The following is a 23,238-nucleotide window of genomic DNA, read 5'->3' on the forward strand; positions in this document are numbered from 1 at the left end:
TAGCATTGCTCCTGGCTTTCTAGTGGCTCTGAGTTAAAGGGTCATTCCTGGCATTATTCAAAACCCATCAGAAGTATCAGTGATTGTATCCAGGTTGGTCATGTACACGGCAAACACCCTACCTACTGCATTATCTTTCCAGCTCCACAATTTATTAATGGTATGATTACTTTAAGTTTTTTTAGATGTGTAAAGTGTTTTAACCTGTGATGTCACATAATGAAAAAAATAACTGTAGAATATATAAATATTTACTTCTGTGATATTTTTATTTTATACCATGTACTATGTAGCTATTTTTATTTGACTTGTAGAAACCAGAAAGTGTCAATTATGCTGTTTTATATAGTCATGGTATTGAAGTTTATCCTAGAATGTAGGACAGTAATTTTTTCTTTCTTATCATTTTTTGGTACTTGGTTTTTGGGTCACACCCAGTGACACTCAGTGACACTGAGGGGTGTCTCTGGCTCTGTGCTCAGAAGTCTCCCCTGGCAGGCATAGGGGACCATATGAAATGCCGGGATTCAAACCACAGTCCATCCTGGATTAGCTGTATTCAAGGCAAATGTCCAATCGCTGTGCTATCTCTTAGAACCCAGGACAATAGTTCTATTAGTTTAAATTTAATGCCTGAATGCTATAGTTCTATCAATTTTCTATTTTGCTGATAATTATAATGTGCAACTCAGAGTTAACAGTTAATGTAAATTGCTTTCAAGGATATTCTAATAAAATAATTAAGATAACTTTAGGGTAGATTTTCTTACTCTGCTGAAAGCAAGATATTAGGAAAATGTTTTATGATGTCACATATTTGCAAAGTTTTTCAAGTGATGGTGACTTGCAATGGATTAATTCTTGGTCACTTTCCCTATCAAATATGTCAGATGCCACGTTATTAGACAGAATAACGAGGCAACTCTTTGTGAGAGTGTCATAAATACTGTTATTATGTTTAGAGATAAGAGGGATATTTTCAACCAAACCTTAGAAGATTTTTTAGTTCAAAGCTCTATTAAAAGCAAAGAGGTTTTGAAAGGGAGAGGCAACAAATGACTAGAGAAAAAATTGTGACTCACTGTGATGAATTAAATATAGTATCAGTTGGAGTTGTCAAGGAATCATTTTAACACATTGTAGTCAAACTTCTACTCTAAACAATTAAAGCCAAACACTTTGTTTTCTTTAATATCCAAATAACAAGATTATAATTGAAATGATACAAGTCAATATTTGTAGATTAAAATTGCATGAATATTTTGAGCTCCTTAGTTCAAGACAACTATCTATATATTAAATTGTACTACCAGGACCAAAATTATGATTATAGTGTGCAGGATATATCACAAGATTATGATTCATGACACTCTCAGTAATTAAACATAAGTCTTATATAATCAATTTAATAAACTCGATAAAAGTTTTAGTTCATGTTTTAATTTACACCAACTTCTATAGTATTATTTGACTTTAGATTTAAACACTAAAAACATGAAAGATGAAGAAGTTTTATGAGGTATCTTTGAATAAAACATTCTACAGTGGTAAGCAATTTTAGTGTCATTGCTAACATAGAAATAGAACATTAAGGCACATTTGAATTGTTATTAAAATCTTTACAAAATTCCTATGTACAAAATAATTTATAATACTTATATATGTTATCAGATTCTCATTGACCTCCTTTATAATATACTTATAATTTTATTGCTATTTTTTTGAAGAAATGCAAAGAGCAGAATCCTGAGTACCGACTGAGATAAATTTACCTATTCTAGTTTGTGTAAGTTGCAAAAGCTATGTTTTTCTGTGTGTGTAACCTTAAGTCCTAGAGCATTGTAAAATTTTTTTTGAATTTTATTAAATATATTACTATATATTAGATTTTAAGTTGTACCAAGAAGTACTGTTTATATATAGTTTTTGTAACATAATATTCAAATATTAGCTATAATTTGCCTTTAAAGAATATGCAATTTTTATGATCTCTTATGAAAGCAAGTAAATTTCAAAGGTTTTCAAGAATGTAATTATAGTTTAGTTCTTTCTTTTTTACAGTAAGCTGTCAAGGTATATATGTTGCCTGAATAATTTGTTTTTATTTTAAAATAGTCTTGTGATCTGATTCCCATAGGAAACAACCCTAACAATGGGTTCTCATTTATTTTAAATTTTAGAGTTATATATTTGTAAGGGTTACAAAATTCACAAAATACTCATGCTAGTTATGTTTCCATAGCTTTTTGACACAGTACTACAGGTCATCTGGAAGCTATATGCCTACTACCTTCTTTTTCTTATTCATACATCCATATTTACACTCATCCTGTAACACTATCACTGTATTCTTCCCAGAAATATCCTCATTAATAACCTTCTGAATAAGCAAAATATACACATGCTTTGATGGATATATCATCTTACATTTTCTTAAAAACTCAAAGATGTCCACTTAATAATTTAGTGTCTTCTATCTCCTGTGATACCTGCAGTGCTTAGATACTGATAGCTGTCACATGTTTCCAAATGATTCTGAACACTTCATTTATACTCGCTCAGCCAAATGTTAAGTTCTTTGAATGATCATGACTCCTGAATGCTATGTATCTCTGTCAAAGTTCCAAATTAAATATTTTAATAGATAATAATAAAGTTTTTATCTTTATAAAGTCTTATCAATCTTAATTAAATTATTTGAGAGTACTGAATCTAAGACTAAAAAAATGAGTAAAATAATGTGATTGAAGAGTACTGGATTTATATATGAGAGTTGGAAAGGCCTTAAATTTTTATCCTTAGAAATACATTTTTTAGATTCACCAAAATTTACCAGTAGTCTGAAACATAAACATCATCTAAAGGTCATTGAGAAGCCTAAATCTTAGTAGTTCTGATTGAGAAGGTCTGTAGTAGTGATTGAAAACTGTGTTCCTAAAAACTTCTCATATGATGCTTATATTATATTCTTTTGTAATAACACTTTAGTACGTGAAAATTCTCATTTGTAAATTTTGTCTCAAACATTTATTTTCTAATTTTAAAAATGATTATTTTAAACAGGTATTATATGTCTTACTTTGGTATGAACCAAAAACATATTGTAGTTACTATTTTAATATAATTTTTTATTTTTGAAACCATACAAACATGCTGTAAATGCTAATTCTGATGCATGTAGGGAGCATGAGGGTTGACACATAAATTCCAAAATGCAAAGCATGTACTCCAGCATGTATTCCTGGCTCATTACATATTTCCCTCTAAAGATGTGTGAGATTGATATCAAATAACTTATTTTTATATTTTCTTCAAGAATTTTATGATTTTATGGTTTACTGAAAATCTTAATTCAATTTTCAAATAATTTTGTCCATGAATAAGACAGAGATCTAGGGACCTAGCTGGCTTCTGCTGGGTGGCAGGAGCCCAGCAGACATCTTGGACATTTCTGGTTTTCCCATGGCTGAGAATGTGATCTCTTCAGAATTCTCCCCTGAGAATATGCCTTCTCCAGGTAGGTTTCATGGCAGGAATGGAAGGATGGTTTAACATTTATCAACAAATACACAACAGCAACAACAAGAAAAATAAAAATCACATGGTCATATCAATAGATGCAAAAAAAAGCATTCTTAACAAAATTAACATAATTAAAATGGCAATAATCCCCAAAGCATTTTACAGATTTAATGTGATCCCTCTAAAGATACCAATGACATTCTTCAAAGTAGAGGATCAAACATTTCTGAAATTCATTTGGAACAATAAACACCCTCAAATAGCTAAAGCAATCCTTGGGAAAATGAATGGGCAGGCATGACTTTCCCTAATTTTAAACTGATTACAAGGCAATAGTTATCAAAATAGCATGGTATTGGAATAAAGACAAACTCTCAGATTAGTGGGATAGGCTTGAGTACTCAGAGAATGTTCCACAGATACAATCACCTAATTTTTGATAAAGGAGCAAAAAATCCTAAATGAAGCAAGGAATGCCTATACAACAAGTGGTGTTAGCACAAATGATTAACCACTTGGAAAAAAGCGATTTTAGACCCCCAGTTAACACTATGTACAAAGGTAAAATCCAAATGAACTAAAGATCTTGATATGAGACCTGAAACCACAAGATATATATAGTAGTTTTTATATTTTAAGAGAAATCAAAATCATTTTTGAGGCATAGTTTACAAATAAAATATTTGTTTTAAGTATTTGATGACTTTAACAAACTATAGACCTTGGGAATAGTGTCTATTCCAACGTCTATGGAAAGAAATATTTCTCCCAATACTGGAAATAGAGCTCCCATACAAGCCAGCTATATTGCACCCTCGGAACACAAAAATACAATACAAGAATCCCTTCTTCACACCTATATTCATCGCAGCACTTTTTCAATGGCCAAACTCTGGAAAAAATCAAGATGCCTTTCAACAGATGAGTGGCTAAAAATCTGTAGTACATATACAAATTGGAATATTATGCAGATGTCAGGAGACAGAGTCATGAAATTTTTCTATACATGGATGTACATGGAATCTATTATGCTGAGTGATTAAGTAAGAGGGAGAGAGATAGATGCAGAATCGTCTCACTCATCTATGGGTTTTAAGAAAAATAAAAGATATTTTTGCAATAATTCTCAGAAACAAGAGAGAAGGCCTGAAAGGTTCAGCTCACTACATGAAGCTCACCACAAAGAGTGATGAGTGCAGTTAGAGATATAACTACATTGAGAACTATCATAACAGTGTAAATGGATGAGGAAAGTAGAAAGCCTGTCTAGAGTACAGACAGGAGTGGGGTGGGGAGAAGGGAGATTTGGGATATTGGTGATAGGAATGTCACACTGGTGAAGGGGGGTGCTTTTTACATGACTGAAATACAACTACAATCATATTTGTGATTAATGTGTTTAAATAAAGATATTAGTAAAAAGACAGAAATAATTTTATTTTTTTACATGTGGATCTTCAATTTCGCCAATATATTTTATTGGAAAACCTTTTCTCTCTCCTATGTTCCTTGCTGACTTCATTGTCACATAAATTCACTGTATACATGCAGATTCTGTTTCATTGATTGCTATACTGTTTTAATTCCACTATCCTGCTTTTTATCATTATAATTCTATAATATTGTTGGAAATCAGGTAGAGTAATTACTTCATTTGTTATTTTTTTTATTAGAATTGCTTTCATGTTTCTTAGTTCCATACAAATTTTGGGAGATTTTTTTCCATACAAACATGGGGCTTCATTTTGTTCAATATCTTAGATTAATGCCATTGATTTTTTTACAGTAATTACATTGAATATTTGCATTGCTTTAAGTAAATGGCCCAAAGAAATAATTTTAAGAGCCAGAGAGATAGCATGGAGGTAAGACGTTTGCCTTGCATGCAGAAGGATGGTGGTTTGAATCCTAGCATCCCATATGGACCCCCGAGCCTGCCAGGAGCAATTTCTGAGTGTAGAGCCAGGAGTAACCCCTGAGCACTACTGGGTGTGACCCCAAAACAAAACAAAAAAAGAAATAATTTTAAAATTTCTTTATTCATATAAAGTTATATAAAAATTAAGATCTTACCAGACTAGTTGAAACATTCCAGTAATGCAATGATTTTATATCTAAATTTAGCGTTTTCAATCATACTTTAAAGGATGAATTGTAACAAATCGTTACATATTTAAAAGTTTAAAACATGTTTGCATCTCCCAGCACAATCCGACTCCTCTTGACTTTATCCTAAGAATAAACAAAGTTATTGAATATGTAAATACTTTATATTGGTTTATAATTAACAAGGTCTAGAGTTTGTCAAAATCATCAAATACTTAAAATAAATATTTTATTTGTAAACTATGCCTCAAAATTGATTTTTATTTCTCTTAATGTAAAAATATAATAAAATAAACCACTTTAAATGCCAGCAATCATGAAATATTCACTTAGTCATCTATTTCAAATTAGAGAAATTGTACAGTAGAAAATTGAATACATTTATTTAGTATGGCATTATAATGATATATTCTCACTTGTAGATGGAATCTTAAAAATCACAAAATTGATAAAGGAGTGAGTTATGATATAAACTTACAGTTGTAAAGTATATTTGCACCAATGAAGTAAATTATGATTACTTCAGTTAAAAACGTTGTATTTTATATTTGAATTTCACCAATTTCACCACAAGTATGACCTCCCTCCACCAGAATTGGGATATTTGTGTTGGAGGGTGAAGGGAGCAGTGATCAATTCACTGTAGCTCATGCAGAATGTGAAATCTGCTGCTTATAAACATATACATTTTCTGAGAATGCCAAACTGGTGTCAGCCAGAACTATTCTACCTAGGAAGTACTGGTGGTCATTATTTTAATTTTTAATTTTTTAAAAATATTTTTGAAAGATTTAAATTTATTTTGGTAAAATAAAAACACCATATTAATTTGGGAAATCAGTAACAGGGAAATTTGGAAAATATTTACACCAATATTATAACAATATTTAGTAAAACAGTTACTCTAGCCTTTCTTTATGAATAATTTTCTAATCAGCTTTTCTTAATTAAAAAGTAAAACATAATAAAAACAGCACTCTTTGTGCACTTTAGAACTGAAGATAAGGGGCCGGCAAGGTGGCGCTAGAGGTAAGGTGTCTGCCTTGCAAGCGCTAGCCAAGGAAGGACCGCGGTTCAATCCCCCAGCGTCCCATATGGTCCCCCCAAGCCAGGGGCAGTTTCTGAGCACTTAGCCAGGAGTAACCCCTGAGCATCTAACGGGTGTGGCATGAAAAAAAAAGTACTGAAGATAAATGTGGTTTCTAAAACTTTCTGATTAATATATTTTCATTAGTCATAATAATATTACAACTGAAGCTTAGCTAAATGCTATGCCATGAGGCAGAATATAAAATATCAAGAATGGACTGTTACATAGTATTGGGAAATTAATGTTAACAACTTTTTATAGTTAAAGCACAAATATTCTAAGTGGAAAATTACATTGAGGTCAAATCTTTCAATTATTATTATTATTATTTATTTGTATTCGCAGCTGTTCAAACTAAAATTTATTGTTCTCTCTATCAGTGTGCAATTAACTGGGGATGTTATTTTAAACATAAATTACAGGTGGCTTTAGACTTAAAATATGGCAGATATATCCAAAGTTACAGTGTGAAATAGTCTAAAGGAAAAGGAAAATCATTTCTTCTTTTATGAGCTTTCTGTTAACGCATACATCTTGCTCATCACTTGCTGAATATTGAAAATTTATCATTTCTTATTTGCTCTAATTATCTTAAGTGTTACTAGCATTTTTAAACTGTTCTGATATTGGAGCAGAGAGATAGCATGGAGGTGGTGCATTTGCCTTGCATGTAGAAGGACAGTGGTTCGAATTCCGGTATCCCATATGGTCCCCAGAGACAGCCAGGAGCAATTTCTGAGCATAGAGCCAGGAGTAACCTCTGAGCGCTGCTGGGTGTGACCCAAACAAAACAAAACAAAATAAACTGTTCTGATATCTTTAATGATAACTTTTTCATATTTAAGAAAACTAGAAATGTCTCTCAAAGAATCCAATCTTCCTTAAATAGTTACTGTTAGAGAGATACTGTTAGAAAGATCATTTTATTTGCCTAAAGCTTCTCTGTTGACAGATTACAGAAAGGCTTAATATCTAGCTTCAGACTTCAGAACCCATAACTGTTTCTCTATTTGAGTTTCAGATAATAACACATACAATTTATATGTTATTTATTTTATTATCTTTCTTCAAAGCCATGTCTAAAACAAACGCTTTTTTTCAGAGTATTGACATTTTTTAAGTTTTTAGCTTGGAGAATCATTTCCACAATAGAAAATGCTCAAGTATAGTGTTTATTTATTATTTGTCTTCTCTCAAATATCACACTTCAATTGAGATTTCCTAATTATCCCACTAAATGTTATATTATTAATCTCTATGATGCTGACTAACTTTTCACAGTCTAAACATAAATATGCATGCTTACTTAATTTTATTCAGTTTACTCAGAATTGAATATAAACATCTTAGAACACATACTTAATCTACCATTCTATTTTTCCCTGGCTGTAAGACTGGAACCAGGTTGACTAGATTGAGATTGAATGACTAGTACTAAGTTTTCATTAGGCTAAATTAACAAAAGTTTAAATATGATTCATTTACATTTTGATGCTATACTCTTTTGGACAAATAAGAATACACTGAGCCACACAATACAAGAAACTGAGGCAGGGGCCAGAGCAGTGGTACAAGTGGTAGGGCATTTGCCTTGCACACACTGACCTAGGATGGACCACCTTTCAATGCTCCCCGGCATCCCATATGGTCCTATCTGAGCGGGTAGCCAGAAGTAACCCCTGAACATCACCGGTATGGCCCCCAAAATGAAACAAAACAAAACAAAACAAAATAGAAAAGTAAAGAAAAGAAACTGAGGCATGTAGACAGAATAGCAGTGGGACTATGTTTACCTCTTAAGAGGCATTTTTCACACCATGTCATTATATCCGAAGGAAAGAAAAGCACCCGGACAAAGTGTGCTGCTATCTTCCAGACATCCAGCCATTGAAGTTTCACTTCACTTGATTACCCCAAATAACTGAGTCAGTGAGCCTCACCACAAAACTTAAATAACACCACCACATTACAAAAGTCACAATGGTAGAACAGAGCAGAGCTCCAACACCCTTAATAAATGAAGATGTTAGTTCTGAAGATACAACTACTATCAGCCACCTATATAGCCTCTCTGAAAAGTATTTTAGAAAGAAATGAAGATGTTCAAGGAACTCAAAGGAATCATGGAATGGAAACTCAGTAAGACTCAAGATGATGTTAAAGCAAAAAAAAAAAAAAAGAGAAAGCTTAAAACAGAAATGACAGAAATGAAAAACTTGACAGAAAATGAAATACTAACTTGAAGGACTCACCAACAAAGTAAAACTCGAGGACAGAATCAATGAGCTGGAAGATGAGCTGCATAACACCTCCAGAAAACAGCTAAAGATGGGAAATCCTCTTAAAATAAGTGAAAAGAAGTTGGAAAACATTTTCAAAATGAATGAGTAGATGACAAGAACTTTGGAATAAGTTCAAAGAATCAATATAAAAAACATAGGAGTCCCAAAGAGCCAGGAAGAAATGACTAGGAAGAAAAAGCAGTCAAAGACATTATTGCTGAGAAGTATCTAGGGTTAAAGAGTGCATGCATTAACATGCATACATGAGATACAAATAAAAGCACCACAAGGCAACCTAACTGAATATAATGAAAGCTATAGAAGAGATAGAATACGAAAGCAGCAAATCAAAAACTGAAATTATATGCAAAGAAGCAAATTTTAGATTTACATCGGGTTTATCATATGCACTCAATGCCCAGAGGCACTGGAGAGATATTGCGAAAAAAAAATGCAATTAATGCTGCTCCAAGTATAACTCACCCTGCTAGACTCTCATTTAAGTCTGAAAGGGGACACACAGCTTCACAAATAAAAATCAGCTCAGAAAGTTATAGACACAAAACCAAGTATACAAGAACATAAGGGGAGACTTTAAGGCAGACAAACCCCACAAACACAACAAACTTATACAAAAAGATATATCAAAATTCCATAAAATAATCTCTCTCAATGTAATTGGATTTAATGCACCAATTATGAGGGGCAAAATGGCTCAGAATAGTGAATGGAATATTCTGCTACCTGTCAGAAACACATTTGATTAATTAGGGAAAACTCAGATTCAAAAATCAAAAGTTGGAAGATAATTCTTCTAGCAAACTACTTCCTTTAAAAGGCTTGGATGGGGCCATTGTGGTAGTCCAGTGGTAGGGCATTTGCATTGATGTAGCTGACCCAGGACAGACACGGGTTTGATCCCAGGCACCCCATATGGTCTCTAGAGCCAGGAGTGATTTCTGAACACAATGCCAGGAGTAACTGCTGAGTGCCACTGGTATGACCCACAAAACAAAAACAGACAAACAAGACCCAAAACAAAATAAAGGCTGGGATAACCATACTAACAGTAGACAACATAGAATTCAGGCTTTACAGAGGTTGTAATAACATAGATGGTATTTTCTTAATCATTAAGTGATATGTAAAACAGAAAAAAATCACACTCCTGAACACACATCCACCCAATGATGTGCTAATAGACTTAAAGAAAGACATAAATAGTAGCATAGTAGTAGTGGGTGCATTCAACACTGCTCTGACAAGTCTTGATAGATTCACTATGTTAAAACTCAAGAATATATTGTCTCTGCAGAAAGAAATAGAAGAGAGGAGCTTTTTTAAAAAGGAAAATAAAACTAAATACTAATCTAAAACTAGATTAGTAAGTATAGATGGATAATTTAACACTGCTCACCACTTTTTGAAAGATTCTGAAGAGGAAGCAGTATGGAAGGCACTGAGGGTTAGGAGGGAAACAAAGGACATTGGTGGTGGGAAATGTGCATTGGTGAAGGATCTAGTGTTTAAAATAGAATGACTGAAACTCAATCCTGAACAATTTTTTTAATTGTATCTAATGCAGATTCATTTAATTTTTATTAAGGATAATTATCTTATTAATATATTTTAATTAATTATAATATTTTATTAAGGAACATATTAAAAATATAAAAAGAAAACATAAAAGTTACAATTTTAGTTTATTTTTCAAATAAAGTTTATTGTATCTAAACTGAAGATTACTCAAGTACATATACTTTGTTTCCTCTATAAAGTTATATCAATGAGATAGAAAGTTAAAATATGTTATTCTCTTTGAATCATATTTTAAGTTGTGTTTTATGGTCTTTGAAACAGTTTCCCTATGTGTATTTACACAATATAACTTTCAATTTAATTATTCACTTTAGTCATTTGTAGAGAGTTACTATTGAAAGAAAGTAAATGCAATAAGAAAACTAAAAATCAAAAAAATTATCTCTAAGAATTTTTGACATACCTTAAAAACCACTTTAACTATGCCTAGTGATCCATGATTCTTTAAATTTCATCTGAGTTTGGCATGTGTGTTTCCATATTTTTTTTCTGAGGAATAAACATGCATATTGTATTTAATAAATGAAATTATAAGTAGACATCAAAAATTTAGTCAAATTTAAATAATTATGGTAAATCAAGTAGAAATTATTCATTGTAGTTATGGAGCAGAGAAATGATCAAATTATTTATTCTGTAAAATGTAGTTTTAGCCTTAAAAATTCTTAGACTACAAAGATTCTATATTATACTTTAGCTTTAGCAGAAGCTTGAGCTCTACTTGTGGGAAATCCCTAAACCCTCATCATGGGTATTTTAGAACCATTTTATTTCCAGATGATATAGGATTTTGCTAGTCTCACTTAAGAAATATTGATATATCTTCGCTTTAAAAACTAGGAATATGAGACTGGTCAAAATATAGTGTAAGGACACTTGCTTTGATCATAGTGTATACTGATTTGATCTGGTAACAGGCATCTAATACTGTTACAATAGCCTGCCAGATATGATCCCTGAACATTGCTCAATATGAGTTCCGACAAAAAATGAAATAAATAAAATATAGATATGTTAGGTTTTTGTTTTTGGCAAATGTGATATTTGCTAAGGTAGAAATGAAAATTTAATTTTAAGAAATAAAATAATACATTTTTAAATTTATTTTTATAAAATATTTTAAATATTTTAAAATTAGTTTAAAAGCCAATATATTTTTAAAAGCAAATATATCAGAATAAGAGGTGATAAGAATTCAAAAGGTATAATAGAAAGCAAAAATAATTACCTAGTAGATGCTCTATTTGAGAAACTAGTTTTAAAAGATTTGTGGTAAATTTTAATTTTATATGATTTCACCAGGTACAAATGAACTATATTTCATATTACTCTAATTTTTTTTCTTTTTTTAAACTTTGTTTTGTGGTCAAAGTGAATTACAATTCTTTCAAGTAATATTTGAGGAACATAGTGACAATGAATGAGGGGTATTTCCACCACCAGTGTTGTCCTCCCTCCACTCCTGTTCCCCGCATGTATCCCACATCTCCCACCTTTACCCACCACACTCATGCAAATTCTATGATAAACATAAATCATTTTAAATATTTTGAGAAATATCAATTTGCATGTTGGTGTTAGAAACTTAGTGTTTGAGATAAATAATCCAAAATTGTTAGCAGATTTCATAATCAAGTGGATAGAATTTTTTACCCTGAAAATCAGAGAAAGTTTTACAATAGACAAAATGAGAAAAAAATAAATTAAGTAACTTTCATTGTTAATTTGTCTCTCAGCAATTTTTAGGATACAGTTGCATTGAGATTATCAGAAACAGCAAATGAACAACATTCATACGTTTTTTTTTACTAAAACTAATATTTTAATATACTTATTGTCAAATGACTTATAGAGTTCAGAAAATAATTATCTACATATTCTTTAAATTTTCTTAAGTGCCATAAATGGTCCATAAAACATACTTGCTGAGGTAAACATTGGTGAATGCTTGAAAAATTGTCAGCAGAATAATGAAAGATTTACAATTTCCTGCACCTCACTTTAGTGAAGCAAGGTCATTTGTAATACTATCAAAAGAGTTTTAATGCATACAATATTTTAGCACTAAGCTCTCTACAACACTGTCCATTTCCCTTGCACCACAATTCAAGTATACTTACCATAGGACCCCCACTTTCGATAAACTTGGTACCCAGATCAATCTCAAATTCTGGTTTTATCCACTTATCCCTTGACTATTTCTAAATTCCACCTATGAGAGATATCTTTCTGTTTCTATCCTCTCCATCTGACTGAATTTACTCAGCATGATACCTAAATAGTCCATCCACATGTTCGTTTGAAACTTGCATAATTCCAATTTTTCCACATAGCTAAGTAATATTTTAGATTATCATCATTTATTTTTCCTCTTACCCTTTCTTGATTATTTGATTTGTTTTCAGAAATAAGATATTGTGAACGGTGTTGCAATAAAACAAAATGTCTTTCAAAACAGTGTCTTTAGGCTTTAGGACAGATGACAAGGAGTGGAATTGCTGTCTCATATGAAAGGCAAATTTTACATTTGAGAAGTATGTGTTTTGTTTTCCTGACATTAGAATCAATCCATAGTCAGACCAACAGTTCGTGAGGGTTCGATTTTTACACAAAACTTCTAGTACTTTATTCTATTACTCTTGATGTGTGCTAATTCACGGTTATGGTTTATATTTTAACTAGGCCACTTGACAACTGTGCAATTAATTAATATTCCTACTAACTTTTTTAAGTTATTGAATTACAATTTCTTCTATTATTAATAAATTTTAATTTTGGAGCAGCTTCAAGTTTACAGAAAAAAATGAGCATAAAGAGCAGATAATTTTTATATGTTCATCCATTTTAACTGCAAATTGTGCAAAAATTTTCTCTCTGGCTTTAATTTCATTTTCTTGATAATGACTTTGTATATCAGAAAAAATTAATTTATTTTAAACTTTTACTTATAGAAGCCAAAGCCATAGTACAGTAGTGGGTAGGGTACTTGTCTTGCACACAGCAAACTGGGATTCAATCCCTGGCATCCTATATGGTCCCTTGAGACAGCTATGAGTGATTTTTCAGTGATATTCAGGATAAACCCCTGGGCATTTTGGCCTCATTGTGGCCTCAAAACAAATTCAAGCAAAAAAGTAAAGTTTTATTTCTGAAGTAAAATTTGTTTATTTCCACTGTTGATTCTACCTTTGTTAATATTTTTAAGTGATTGCATCTTCAAGGTCATCAAAATTTTTTTCTCTCAAAATATTTTTATATGTAGTTCCATAGGGATATTTATTTTAACTTAAATACGATGATTTACAGTACATATAGGAATGGTTTATACCAGTGCTTCTAAATTATTTTCTGTCATGCCCCCCTAAGAAGAAGAAAACATTTTTCATGCCTGACACACGACTGTAAATAGTATTTTATTAAAAAAAAACTGTAACCTGCAAAACAAAAATATATAAAATAATTTGTGCTGATTGTTTAATCAGAGGTGATGTCTGGATTAATGACTAGAATGAGCACATTTTACAATGCATAACTTTTCGAAGCGGGGTTTGAAGCAGACACAGCAACTCTCAGCTCCAGAGACATGCAGAGACATAAACATGGGGCTTAGCTTGTTATGACAGTGTTTTGCCACCCCCTACGGAGCCTCGCACCCCCCTGGGGGGCATGCTCCACTATTTGAGAGCCACTGGTTTATGCATACAATGTTATAACATCATAGCCATCACCAAATATCAGCTTGTCTCTAATAATGGTGCATAAGTTCCAGCCCTTCCTCTTCTCTCACCCTTAACATTAGTAAGCACCATTCAGTAGACTGTTTCCTTTGGTATTTTGTTATTTTCTTACTAGGTTTATGATTTTACCCATGTGTGAGAGATCATTTTGTACTTGTCCTTTGTAGCTTTAAAAGTTCTCCTCAATCATGGTTGTAGCAGTAGATTTCATTAATTATAGATCTTGGTTTTAGCACTGATCTTGTTGAAATCAGAGCATCTCAAGGCACTCCTGGTATTATCTCACCATTAGATGGAATGCAAGAAAACCCTCCCTGAAAGCAAATTGTTGCTGATTCCCACGTCGTCATCAGAGTGGCATGGGCATCCACCATGGAGAAAGTGGGTGCAAAGGCAGCACTAGAGCCTACCCTGATAAAATGTCTATTCCAAGTGATGATTCAGTAACTGTTTCATTTCCAAAGATAGGACCCATGGTACAGGCTGATGTCTAAGAGACTGAAGTCTAAGTCAAGTTACTATCACAAATTTCAGGAAAGAAAGCCCCTGCAACATAAAAATTTCAGAGTTCCTATTCCTAATAGATAGTAATTTTTCTTATACTAATATTTCCACCATTTTGTTGTGCCTAGGCAAGAAGGAACATTGCCATATGATACTATTGGTGCATATTGGGGTAATAATAACAAGCAAAAAATCAAACCTGATTTGAGCAGAACCACAGAACCCAAAAGATACAGATCTACTAGAATTTTATAATAAACAAATATAAAAAAGGGGACTACATATACATAAGAAAATACACAATAATGTATTATATGCATTATGGAAATATACCTAAAGAAATATACAGATCCACCTAAAGATTTTTAAATAGTTTGAGGGTGTTAAAATCTAAAATAAAGTTTCAGCTAGTGATATGTTCTCATGACCCACTAACAAATGACTTGCAACAGTCACAGATCAGGTTATGTCCCAGAGCCAAGGCTCTCTCAAAAGCCAAATCTGGTTATAAGCAGCAGTCCAGGGAAGAGAAGTGGGAAGGGTTGGGCTGTGAGAATGTACTGATTACAGAGAAGATAAAAAAACTAGTTCTAAAAAGGGTTAAATGGGAGTAAGAACATTTGGGCTGAAAGAATGAAGAAAACAATAGAAACAATTTTGTAAAGTGGTAATAGGGGAGTGAGAAGAATAAAGGGCTATATACAACAGAGGGAAGCACTATATATAACAGACAAAAATTATATACTGTACTGATGTACATTAGGTAGACATAAAGGTGGCCACCTCACACACATTCACACAAATACATACATATACATATAAAATCAATCAATAGCTTGCAGCTCTCAAAATAACCAAGGTGTAATGGGGTCAAAGTGCTTCAAAAATATAAAAATGGCAGGTCAAATGGAGAAGTTTTCAAATTCCTAGAAAAGTCACAATTGGCAAGGGTAAACATGGCTAATAAATCTTCATAGGATATATTGTGCATAGACATTCTTAAAATAAATATATTTCCAAGTCTAGAATACTAAGTAATTTTGTAATGAACACTGTAAAATGGTTCTATTACATGTAGTGTCATATTATGCGTCTAGATCATCCAAGTTTCTTTCCTGTAGGTAAATTGAGAGCAAAATTATCATGATATATTAAAGTAAATTAAATTGAATTGAAAATAAGTTGGTGCTCCTGCTATAAGATTATCAACTGGGAGAGACTGAGAAGACCTGTTGCCTTTAAATGCTTCTCTAATCTTCTGTCTCCTGAAACTCTCCTGAGAGGGCTAAGAAGAGTCCGGCAAAAGATGTCTCCTAGAGGCTCCCAAGCAGAAAGGCCAAGAAAGACCGAGTGAAAACAGGCTACCAGAAGTGCCCCAGCAGAAAGGTAGATCCTTTGCCTGTAAAGGAAGATGGAGGGGTTTGCTACATCTTTGAGATTAGCAACTGGGAGAGATTGAGGGAACATGTAGCATTTGCATGTCTCTCTACTCTTCTGTCTTCATAAACTCTCCTGAGAGGGCTAAGAAAGACCCAACAAAAACAGTCTCCTAGAGGCTTCAGAAGAGCACAGCTGCTCTCCTTTGCTTTGCAGCCACATACTCTTTCTAACTAATGAACCACGCCATAACAAGAAGAAAAACTCAAACTACAAGCGTGACAATGGGAAAAACTCGCAGGCAAACATCATGGACAGAGAATGAAGATGAGAGCTGTGATGATTCAAAAAATACTAACTATCTGATTAATCTTTTAGATAAGAGGTTTAGAATAGAAATATGGAGGATCTTCAAGGAAATGAAAGAAAACAAAGCTCTCACTGAACAAAACACAAAGACAGAAATCAGGAAACTCCAAACTGAAATAATAGGACTGAAAAATACAGTAGCTGAACTGAAAATCTCAATGGAAAGCCTCTCCAACAGGGTATCAGAAGCCGAGGGCAGAATCAGTGAACTGGAAGATCAAATGCAGAACAACTCCATATAGCAGAAGAGATTGGAAAAGAACCTTAAGGCAAATGATCATACAATGGAAAAAAAGTACTTTAAAATGTGAACAGATGAAAATGGAAGTCTTAGCTAAACTCAACAGAAACAACACAAGAATCATTTGAGTCTCAGAGACCCAGAAAGGAGATCCCCAGGAAAAAGCACAGTCAAATACATCACCACAGAAAAACTCCCAGAGCTAAAGACTGCATGCAATTAAATTCCGGATGCCCGAAGAGTACCAGTTAAAAGAGACACAAAGAAAAAGACTCCAAGATACATCCTAGTCACCATGACAAATAATATAGATAGGGATGGAATACTGAAAGCGTCAAGATCCAATGGGAAATTACATTCAAAGGAGCATACTTAAGAGTTATAGCAGACATGTCACAAGAAACTCTCAAGGCCAGAAGCCAGTGGTGGGATATTGTGATAAGACTGAATTAAATTTATGTTTCACCTAGAATACTGCACCCAGCCCAACTCATGTTCTGGTTTGAAGGAAGGATACATAGATTCACAGATAAGCAACAGCCCAGAAACTTTACAGATGCAAAACCAGCCTTAAAAGAAAAACTGAAAGGTCTACTTTAAGACGGGACAATAGACACACCAAACTTATACATGAAGATAACATTAAATCTCATAATAATCATATTCCTCAATGTCAATGGACTAAATGCACCAATACAGAGACACAAATCGGCTAAATAGATCAAAAGGATGAATCCAACCTTTTGCTGCCTACAAGAAACAAACCTGAATAGTCAGAACAAAAATAGACTCAAAATCAAAGGATGGAGGGAATCAGTCAAGCAGACAACACCTGTAAAAATTTGAGGTGCCCATATAAATATCAGATGACACAAACTTTATTTTTTTTATCTCTCTCTGCATGGTATGGGATACCCTCCATTATTATCATAACTGTGAACAGATTCTATATTAATTCTTTTTTTTATTTAAACACCTTGATTACATACATGATTGTGTTTGGGTTTCAGTCATAAAAGGAACAGCACCCATCACCAGTGTAACATTCCCATCACCCATGTCCCAAATCTCCCTCCTCCGCACCCGACCCCTGCCTGTACTCTAAACAGGCTCTGCATTTCCCTCATACATTCTCAATATTAGGACAGTTCAAAATGTAGTTATTTCTCTAACTAAACTCATCACTCTTTGTGGTGAGCTTCCTGAGGTGAGCTGGAACTTCCAGCTCTTTTCTCTTTTGTGTCTGAAATTTATTATTGCAAGAATGTCTTTCATTTTTCTTAAAACCCATAGATGAGTGAGACCATTCTGTGTTTTCCTCTCTCTCTCTGACTTATTTCACTCAGCATAATAGATTCTGTGTACATCCATGTATAGGAAAATTTCATGACTTCATCTCTCCTGACAGCTGCATAATATTCCATTGTGTATATGTACCACAGTTTCTTTAGCCATTCGTCTGTTGAAGGGTATCTTGGCTGTTTCCAGAGTCTTGCTATGGTAAATAGTGCTGCAATGAATATAGGTGTAAGGAAGGGATTTTTGTATTGTATTTTTGTGTTCTTAGGGTATATTCCTAGGAGTGGTATAGCTGGATCATTTGGGAGCTCATTTCCAGTTTTTGGAGGAATCTCCATATTGCTTTCCATAAAGGTTGAACTAGATGGCATTCCCACCAGCAGTGGATAAGGGTTCCTTTCTCTCCACATCCCCACAAGCACTGTTTGTTCTCATTCTTTGTGATGTGTGCCATTCTCTGTGGTGTGAGGTGGTATCTCATTGTTGTTTTGATTTGCATCTCCTGATGATTAGTGATGTGGAGCATTTCTTCATGTGTCTTTTGGCCATTTGTATTCCTTCTTTGTCAAAGTGTCTGTTCATTTCTTCTCCCCATTTTTTGATGGGATTAGATGTTTTTTTCTTGTAAATTTCTGTCAGTGCCTTGTATATTTTAGAGATTAGCCCCTTATCTGATGGGTATTGTGTGAATAGTTTCTCCCACTCAGTGGGTGGCTCTTGTATCCTGGGCACTATTTCCTTTGAGGTGCAGAAGCTTCTCAACTTAATATATTCCCATCTGTTAATCTCTGCTTTCACTTGCTTGGAGAGTGAGTTTCCTCCTTGAAGATGCCTGTAGTCTCAATGTCCTGGAGAGTTTTGCCTATGTGTTTTTCTATATATCTTATGGTTTGGGGTCTGATATCGAGGTCTTTAATCCATTTGAATTTTACCTTCATACATGATGTTAGCTGGGGGTCTAAGTTTAATTTTTTGCAAGTGGCTAGCCAGGTGTTGCCAACACCACTTGTTATAGAGGCTTTCCTTGCTCCATTTAGGATTTCCTGCTCCTTTATCAAAAATTAGGTGATTGTATGTCTGGGGAACATTTTCTGAGTATTCAAGCCTATTCCACTGATCTGAGGGTCTGTCCTTATTCCAATACCATGCTCTATTGATAACTATTTCTTTGTAGTAAAGTTTAAAGTTGGGGAAAGAAATTCCTCCCATATTCTTTTTCCCAATGATTGCTTTAGCTATTTTAGGGAGTTTATTGTTCCAAACAAATTTCAAAAGTGCCTGATCCACTTCTTTGAAAAATGTCATGGGTATCTTTAGAGGGATAGCGTTGAATCTGTATAATGCCTAGGGGAGTATTGCCATTTTGATGATGTTAATCCTGCCAATCCATGAGCAGGATATGTGTTTCCATTTCCGCGTGTCCTCTCTTATTTCTTGGAGCAGAGTTTTATAGTTTTCTTTGTATAGGTCCTTCACATTTTTAGTCAAGTTGATTCCAAGATATTTGAGTTTGTGTGGCACTATTGTGAATGGAGTTGTTTTCTTAATGTCCATTTCTTCCTTATTACAATTGGTGTATAGAAAGGCCATTGATTTTTGTGTGTTAATTTTGTAGCCTGCCACCTTGCTATATGAGTCTATTGTTTCTAGAAGCTTTTTGGTAGAGTCTTTAGGGTTTTCTACGTAGAGCATCATGTCATCTGCCAACAGTGAGAGCTTGACTTCTTCCTTTCCTATCTGGATTCCCTTGATATCTTTTTCTTGCCTAATCACTATAGCAAGTACTTCCAGTGCTATGTTGAATAGGAGTGGTGAGAGAAGGACAGCCTTGTCTTGTGCCAGAATTTAGAGGGAAGGCTTTTAGTTTTTCTGCATTGAGGATAATATTTGCCACTGGCTTGTGGTAGATGGCCTTAATTATATTGAGAACGGTTCCTTCCAATCCCATCTTGCTGAGAGTTTTGATCAAGAATGGGTGTTGGACCTTATCAAATGCTTTCTCTGCATTTATTGATATGATCATGTGGTTTTTATTTTTCTTGTTGTTGATGTTGTGTATTATGTTGATAGACTTACGGATGTTAAACCATCCTTGCATTCCTGGGATGAAACCTACTTGATCGTAGTGGATGATCTTCTTAATGAGGTATTGAATCCTATTTGCCAGGATTTTGTTGAGGATCTTTGCATCTGCATACATCAGCGATATTGGTCTGTAATTCTCTTTTTTCATAGCATCTCTGTCTGGTTTAGGTATCAGGGTGATGTTGCCTTCATAAAAGCTATTTGAGAGTGTTTCCATTTGTTCAATTTCATGAAAGAGTCTTGCCAGGATTGGTAGTAGTTCCTCTTGGAAAGTTTGAAAGAATTCATTAGTGAATCCATCTGGGCCTGGGCTTTTGTTTTTGGGCAGACTTTTGAGTACCATTTTTATTTCATCAATGGTGATGGGGGTGTTTAGATATGCTACATCTTCTTCTTTCAACTGTGGAAGATTATAAGAGTCCAAGAATTTATCCATTTCTTCCAGGTTATCATTTTTAGTGGCATAGAGTTTTTCAAAGTAGTTTCTGATTACCCTTTGAATCTATATCATATCACTAGTGATCTCTCCTTTTTTATTCCTAATACGAGTTATCAAGTTTCTATCTCTCTCTTTCTTTGTTAGGTTTGCCAGTGGTCTATCAATCTTGTTTATTTTTTCAAAGAACCAACTTCTGCTTTCGTTGATCTTTCGGACTGTTTTTTGGGTTTCCACTTCATTGATTTCTGCTCTCAGCTTTGTTATTTCCTTCTGTCTTCCTATTTTTGGGTCCTTTTGTTGAGTACTTTCTAGTTCTATTAGCTGTGTCATTAAGCTACTCAGGTAAGCTCCTTCTTCCTTCCTGATGTGTGCTTCAAAGCTATAAATTTTTCTCTCAGTACTGCTTTTGCTGTGTCCCATAAGTTCTGATAGTTTGTGTCTTTATTGTCATTTGTTTCCAGGAACCTTTTGATTTCCTCCTTGATTTCATCTCAGACCCACTGGTTATTGAGTATGAGGTTGTTTAACTTCCAGGTGTTAAAGTTTTTCTTCTGAGTACCTTTGGAATTCACAAATAATTTCAGAGCCTTGTGGTCAGCGAAGGTAGCCTGCAAAATTTCTATCCTCTTGATATTATGGAGGTATGTTTTATGTGCCAGCATGTAGTCTATCCTGGAGAATGTCCCATGTACATTAGAGAAGAATGTGTATCCAGGTTTCTGGGGATGGAGTGTCCTATATATATCCACTAGGCCTCTTTCTTCCATTTCTCTCCTCAGGTCTAGTATATTCTTGTTGGGTTTCAGCTTGGTTGACCTATTTAGTGTTGACAAAGCCGTGTTGAGGTCCCCCACAATTATTGTGTTGTTATTGATATTGTTTTTCAGATTTGTCAACACTTGTTTTAAATATTTTGCTGGCCCCTCATTTGGTGCATATATGTTTAGGAGAGTTATTTCTTCCTGCTCTACATACCCCTTGATTAATATAAAATGTCCATCTTTGACCCTTACAACCTTCCTGAGTATAAAGTTTGCATTATCTGATATTAGTATGGCCACTCCAGTTTTTTTATGGGTGTTGTTTGCTTGGATAATTTTTCTCCAGCCTTTTATTTTGAGTCTATGTTTGTTCTGACTATTCAGGTTCATTTCTTGTAGGCAGCAGAAGGTTGGATTGAGTTTTTTGATTTATTTAGCTACTCTGGGTCTCTTAACTGGTGCATTTAGTCCATTGACGTTGAGAGAAAGAATTGTCCTAGGATTTAATGGCATCTTTATATCGAAATTTGGTGTGTCTTTTGGTTAGTCTTGTTTTAAATTAGGTCTTTCAGTTTTTCTCTTAAGACTGGTTTTGAGTTTATAAAGTTTCTGAGCTGTTTTTTGTCTGTGAAACCATGTATTCTTCCATCAAACCGGAAAGTGAGTTTTTCTGGGTACAGTATTCTAGGTGAAGCATTCATTTCATTCAGTCTTGTCACAATATCCCACCACTGCTTTCCGGCTTTGAGTGTTTCTGGTGACAGATCTGCTGTAAATCTCAAGGATGCTTGCTTGAATGTAATTTCCCCTTTTGATCTTGCTGTTTTCAGAATTCTGTCTCTATCTGTGGGATTTGTCATTGTGACTAAAATGTGTCTTGGGGTGTTTTTTCTTGGGTCTCTTTTGGTTGGTACTCTTCGAGCATGCAGGATTTGATCACATATATTCTTTAGCTCTGGAAGTTTCTCTTTAATGATGTTCTTGACCGTTGATTCTTCCTGGAAATTTTCTTCCTGGGTCTCTGGGACTCCAATGATTCTTAAGTTGTTTCTGTTGATCTTATCATAGACTTCTATTTTCATCTGTTCCCATTCTTTGACTAATTTTTCCATTGTCTGCTTATTTGCTTTAAGTTTTTTTTCCAATCTCTCCTGCTGTATGGAATTGTTATGTATCTCATCTTCCACAGCACCAAGTCTATTCTCAGCTTCTGATACCCTGTCCCAGAGCTTATCCATTTTGTCATTCACATCGTTCACTGATTTTTTCAGGCCTGTTAGTTGACACGTTATTTCAGTTTGGAGTTTTGTGATTTCTGTCTTCATATTTTCTTGATTCTTATTAGTGTTCTGTTCCACTCTATCCATGGTTTCTTTGAGGTCTTTGAGCATCTTCCATATTGCTACTCTAAAGTCCTTATCTGAGAGGTTGATTAGTTGGTTGGTCATTAACTGGTCATCAGAATTGCCATCTTCATTCTCTATGTCTGATGCTGGCCTGTGTTGTTTCCCAATTGTCACACTTGTATTTTGGGTTTTTCTACGTGTTGTGGTGGTATTCATTGGTTATATGAAGCAGGCAGCACACTTCTCTGGCTCCGCCCTTTCTGGATGGGCCGACTTGCCTCCAAGGTAGGGGAGTCCTCTGTGGATGAAGCCTCACACAGGATCAAATCTTAGGCCCAAGCACGCAGCAGAGAAGACAGTCTGGAGAGAAATTCTTGCTTCTGTGATCCAACACAGTTCTTAGTGTGGTTTTTTTTTTTCTTCTTGTGATGGTGTTCTTTTTTTTTAGAAAAAGCGCACGGCTGCATAGCATAGTGGAGCT

This window comes from Suncus etruscus, chromosome 4, assembly GCF_024139225.1.
Source record: "Suncus etruscus isolate mSunEtr1 chromosome 4, mSunEtr1.pri.cur, whole genome shotgun sequence".
NCBI lineage: Eukaryota > Metazoa > Chordata > Mammalia > Eulipotyphla > Soricidae > Suncus > Suncus etruscus.